The sequence below is a fragment of the Rhipicephalus sanguineus genome, chromosome 8 (assembly GCF_013339695.2).
Source record: "Rhipicephalus sanguineus isolate Rsan-2018 chromosome 8, BIME_Rsan_1.4, whole genome shotgun sequence".
Classification (NCBI taxonomy): domain Eukaryota; kingdom Metazoa; phylum Arthropoda; class Arachnida; order Ixodida; family Ixodidae; genus Rhipicephalus; species Rhipicephalus sanguineus.
The window spans coordinates 25,360,663-25,366,397 of record NC_051183.1 but is presented as its reverse complement, the minus strand read 5'-3'; the positions used below and the strand labels follow the sequence as shown (position 1 = coordinate 25,366,397).

Genomic DNA, 5,735 nt, shown 5'->3' with positions numbered 1-5,735 from the left:
AGCATTGGGAATTGTTTTTCATGAGCATATGTTATGGGATTCACAAACCGAAATGGTAAGAAACAAGTTAAGTAAGGTACTAGGCATGCTTAGGAGATGTCAGTCATTTTTACCGACTACTCAGATGCTAATGATATACAACACGCTTTTTTCTTCCCAGTTACGCTACGGTCTTTTGGTGTGGGGTACTGGCACCTTGCACTCTAAGCAGAAATTACTCACACTACAAAAAAATGCATTGCGTTCTATTGCAAATGCCGAATATAATGCACATACCTTGTCTTTATTCAACAAATTCAGAGTCGTAAGATTTGACAACATGTATGAATATTGTTTACTAGCGTCTTTAAAAACTGAAATTAACAAAGGAAGTAACAATCTTATCTCCATAGCATGCTTAGAGCGCAGCACCTCGTCTCGACCTACTAGACAGAGCGATTATTGGAAGGTTCCTCGATGCCGAACAAACTATGGTCTACAAATGCTGAAACATTCACTCCCCCACATACTAAATAAATTCACTTTTTCATTGGAGCGATTGCGCCTTCTTTCGCGACAGGATATGTCGAATACTTTTTTACCTTCATGACGCAAGAGAGAAAAAAAAAAAAAATTTTTTTTGCACAAATTTAGGCAGTTCCAAAGATTTGTTTTTTATGTTCTGCTTATTTCTTTTTTCGTATTTCTTCAAACAGTGCGATCCTGTCAATTTCTTAAAATTTTATGTATGTAATATTTCTTATTGGTGCCACTTTAAACTATGTATTTGTGTCCGTTTAGTTCTTTCGAGGACTTTATGAATGCTGTCACTTTTTCTGCCTTGTATTGATGGGATGTGGGGCTAGTCAAGCTGCGTTTTGTATCGCAGCTTTTTTCCCGCATTCCACACCACACATTGTATCTTTGTTTCAAGAATGTCTGAAAAAAAAAAAAATGGTGTAACACTGTGGTGAAATAAACTTCAACTTCAAGATACCCATAGAGTATCTAAGATAGTATCTAAGATACATGTATCTTCGATACTGCCCAGCACTGCTCTAAACCAATGATAAATCACCCCCCCCCCCTTCCCCACAAAATCAGTATGCGCGGTGTTTGATACAGCTTCGCTGGACATTTACGTTCGCAGGACGGGATGGTGGCCGACATTTTAGCACAGCACTATGTATGGTGGCGAAGTTGTTGCACATTCACTTTGACACTGCGGTGTACATTTTTCATATTACGCCATCAGAGTGTTTTCTTTTCCTCGTTTTCCTAGACACCTACTCATCCGCTGGCTTGCAAACTTTCTTATGTTTGTGGCGATAAATAACATACCACTCAAGTGCTATAGTCAGCGTCAAAAGTTTATGGACAACGAGACAAAAGAAAAAGCTGAATATTTCCGGTTCCTTGGCAGGCAGCCTTGAAATCAGATTTCCCGCCTGTCCTAAAGCGCGCTGACAACATGTGCTGAGCAGTTGTACCGAATACCGTGAAAGTTACTGGGTAAATCAAAGTTTTCTCAGACCTAGTGGCATATATACACTTTTGACCCGACTGTACATGCGCATTAGTACTTACTCCGTAAGCCGAAGCATGCGACATTAGCTTGCTCTGCTCTGACGCTAATAACACGGAAAACGCAATTGAGAGCAAGTTTATTAAGGAGAAAGCCATAGATGCCCCATTAAAAGCGAAAAGTGACCGGCGTCCTGCGTCGGCGCCCCCGCCGGCAGCATGAACACGAGGGATGCAAAAAAGTCATAATCGCGGGATGACGTCATCATGACCTCACAGATCGCCGAAATTTGTGACGTCATTATGGCGCCATCGCAACGTCATAGAGACATCACGTGGCGTAAAGTCACATGATGACGTCCCCGTGTGACATCGTTGCTTGGCCATAGGTGGGCCGATCAAGGAGGCAGTGCAAAACCAGGGGAAGAGCCTCCGATCCTGGAGGCAGTTGAAAACCACGTTAGGTGCAGAAGGCTGTCGCAGGGCGGCGGAGGATCAGTACATCGACTGACAAGAAAGGGAAAATGGCTTTCGCCTTCCATTTGTCTTAGGTAGGTGCATAAGGGACCCTTTGAGTTTTTCAAATGTGTTGATCGCAATACCCTTATCGGCATCATCCCATCATTGTAAACTACTTTGTACCCTGAAATCAATTTTAAGGAACCAAAACACCCTTTTGCCTAAGCAGAATTTGCAAAAAATTGCGCTGCAAGGTTGGTTGTTTTTCCTTCCCAAATAGTCGTTTCGCTTGCGTAAGGGTTAATGTTTTATCGTAAACACACCTTTTCTTTTTTGTAAGAGTGCTGTGGGTTATTAAAATACCCGTGGCACATGGGATAGGAGCGCTTGTGGATAATTGTAACTCGCTAATTAAAGAAGAGATGGATATTACGCTGGTTTAGAATAAAATATATGTCTGTTTTAGAGCTATCTACAAACCCGCATTAAATGTAAGCCTATTCTGCGAATGGTTTTCGTTTAATTAAGTAGAACAGGAGTATCCTCACCGGTACTGAATAGTGAGCAGTGGCTCAAGATACTACGGCTGTATACACCAGATAGTGTAAGGTTGCGTAGCGCAAGCGTTCGGTCCATTTCGAGTTTTGCTATACTATCTTTGTGAGCCCGGTTGGGTATGTATGTACGGTACGGCTATATATCCTTTGATGCTAATGCTGTTTGATTTTAAGAAAGGGAAAATAGGCAACCACCCGTTTGTAGCACGAAGCCACAAAGAAATCCATACGGATTTCTCAGAAATAAAGCCTCTTAGTTGCCAAAAAATTCGTCCTGGTCCAGGGTTCGAACCCGGGACCAACGCTTATCCGGGGCGGTCGCTCTACCAATTGAGCTAACCAGGAAGCTAGCAAATGGCAGCGCGAGGGCGAATTCATCGACAACTCGAAGCAACTGGACACATATTGCAAATCAGTTCTGCGGAATCCCGCAAGGTGGCGGAAGGGTTAAGAAAGGGAAAATAGGCAACCACCCGTTTGTAGCACGAAGCCACAAGGAAATCCATACGGATTTCCTTGTGGCTTGTGAATTCTTGTGAATTTTTCGGCAACTAAGAGGCTTTATTTCTGAGAAATCCGTATGGATTTCCTTGTGGCTTCGTGCTGCAGACGGGTGGTTGCCTATTTTCCCTTTCTTAACCCTTCCGCCACCTTGCGGGATTCCGCAGAACTGATTTGCAATATCTCTACGATGTTGCTTGACTGGTAGCCTCTGTTCATTTGTATTACAAAATCATTTCTGGGTTTTCACGTGCCAAAACTACCATGCGATAACGAGGCACGGTGTAGTTCGGGACTCTGGATTAGATTTTCACCACCTAGGGCTCTTTAACGTGCACCCCTATCTAACCACACGGGTGTTCTTCGCATTTAGCCCTCATATAAATGCGGCCGGCGTGGCCGACAATGGAACCAGCGCCCTCTAGCTTAGCATGTTTTTCAGTAACAACGGTCTTCAGCCGACTGGTAACATCCGATGTGTGGTTGTTTTGATTCGTGATAATTGACTAGGGTGTAACGGTGTTATACAGACGGCAAAACCCCTTTAAGGGTGTAAAGCGGTATACTGTGCACGGTGTAAGGGTGTCATTTATAGACACTGCAAAACTCCTTAAGGTTGTAAAGTGGTTTATTGTACAGAGTGTAAGGGTGTTATATACACGGTAAACCACCTAAGGTTGTTAAGTGGTTCATGTGCAGAGCGCAGGGACCTACCATGTATATTAGAAGGTCCCTGACGTCGAAGTATTCCCATCGAATAGCACTACCCTTGGCACCAGAATCGACGTCTCTCAAAGCGCTACAATGTTTTCCTTCGCGCGACGACGAAGCGGCTTGGAGGATTACGAAAACCGAGGCTAATGCAGACCGGGTTCATAAGCTTTGTGCGGACTTATTTACTCCCGAGGCATGTTCTCAAGAGTGTTTCGTCGAGCAAAAGCAGATCGATACCACGAGGTCACATTTGGTCCCAGATCCCAGATTACTTCGACGCCGTACATGTAGCTCAAGTCCCATATGTGTTGTTTCTTTTTTCCCGTTACCAGCTCCTTTCCAAAACCGCGTTAATCATGGGCTCAGCTTATATAAGGACACTCCTTAAGCATCAGTGTTTTGTCGAGCTAGATGCCCGGCAATCAACGTAGTCACGCCAGCGGGTATAAACGATAATGCCGTCAAGTTTGCCGTGAATAGCAGCTCGTTTCGAAAGCGACAGCATCCCGTAAACGGTACTGGCGAGTCACGCATACATCCGTGAAGAGATGACCTATAGTAGTGGCTCGACATATCTACGGCGACACATAGTCCGTGTGTACTTTGGTCTGGGCGTCAATGGCCATTCCTTCAGTTTTCTTATACGCGTGTCCCACGGACGTTTCGAAGGCCTTCCAACCGATAGTCTAATGACTCAATAGTCAAACACGAGCCGCTACACGGCACGTTTCGAAGGCCGTCGAGTCAATAGTCTATCGAGTCAACGGAGCACCTCACAGCTTCACTGAAACGTCGATAGCCATTGAACAACGGAAGCGGAAACAGCGCGAACGTGCCCTCTGGTTCTCAGTGTGCTCGTACTTACGATTAGAACAAATAAATAACGCCAGGCTTGCGCGTAAAGCAAAGCACAGTCAGAGGGAAAGGTGGAAGAGCGGCATTTCTAGAGCCCGTTGTAAAATCTCTTGGGGCTACCAATACAAGTACACTTGCAATGTACCCACTACGCCATAAATTATAATTTTTGTGAAGTTGGGAAGCACACACTACTCCATCATTCGTCATTCTGCGGAGAAGTCATGTACCCGCTACACATCTGTAAGGCATTATGTGCACTTTGTTGATGCGGCGGCTGATGACGATGGAAAATTATGGCTAAGCCCTTTGTAATGGGTTGGAAGCTTTAAACGACCCACTAGTTACGCAATTCGCGTTGTGTGACGCCCGGTCGTTATTTGACTCTCCAACCACGCTATATAACATATGTTAACGTGAGAAAGAGAGAGACAGCGACGGAAAGAACTTTATTGAGACCCTGAGGAAATGGATTATGGGGGCATTATGGCTTACTTGGCAACCAATACAAGTGCACTTGCGAGGAACCCACTACGCTATAAATCATAATTTTTGTGAATTAGGGAAACAGCCACTATGCAATTTTTCGCCATTCTGCGGAGAACCGTGGTGCCTGCTAAACGCATGTAGGGCATTATGCGCACTTTGTTGATGGTGTGCCTGATGACGATGAAGAATTATGGCTGAGCCCTTTGTAATGGGTTGGAAGCATTCAGCAACCCACTCGTTGCGCAATTCGCATTGTGTGACGCCTGGTTGTTATTGTACTCTTGATCTTGGGACTTTGGCCTACGGTCTCGCATATGCGCAAGGCCACGAAAGCCCTCTTGTGCTTCTTGATGACTACCGGACTTCACGAGCACCTGTGGACTAACAGCGCGAGTTCGTGTTGTGTAGTTTCAAGCTAACTGTTCATCCATCTCTTTCTTACTCTTCTTCTTTCTTCTCTAGCCTTTCTTTTCTATTATTCCAACTTCCCCCACCCCAAGTGCAGGGTAGCCAACTGTGCCAAAGCTTGGTTAACCTCCCCGCCTTTCCTCTTCGTTTCTCTCTCTCTCTCTGCGACGCTATATTACATACGTTGATGTGGTTCCTTCCCGGCAGGAAGCCTATTCAGGGTTTTTTGCAAAGGAGTTTCAAGCACCG

General features: G+C 44.9%; 1 non-coding gene across 1 annotated transcript; it reads right to left on the bottom strand.

The window, feature by feature from the left end:
* Nucleotides 1-2,790: 2,790 nt before the first annotated feature.
* Trnap-cgg (transfer RNA proline (anticodon CGG)) lies at nucleotides 2,791-2,864 on the bottom strand. Its single transcript has one exon. It is a non-coding gene; the product is annotated as a tRNA-Pro (tRNA).
* Nucleotides 2,865-5,735: the final 2,871 nt, after the last annotated feature.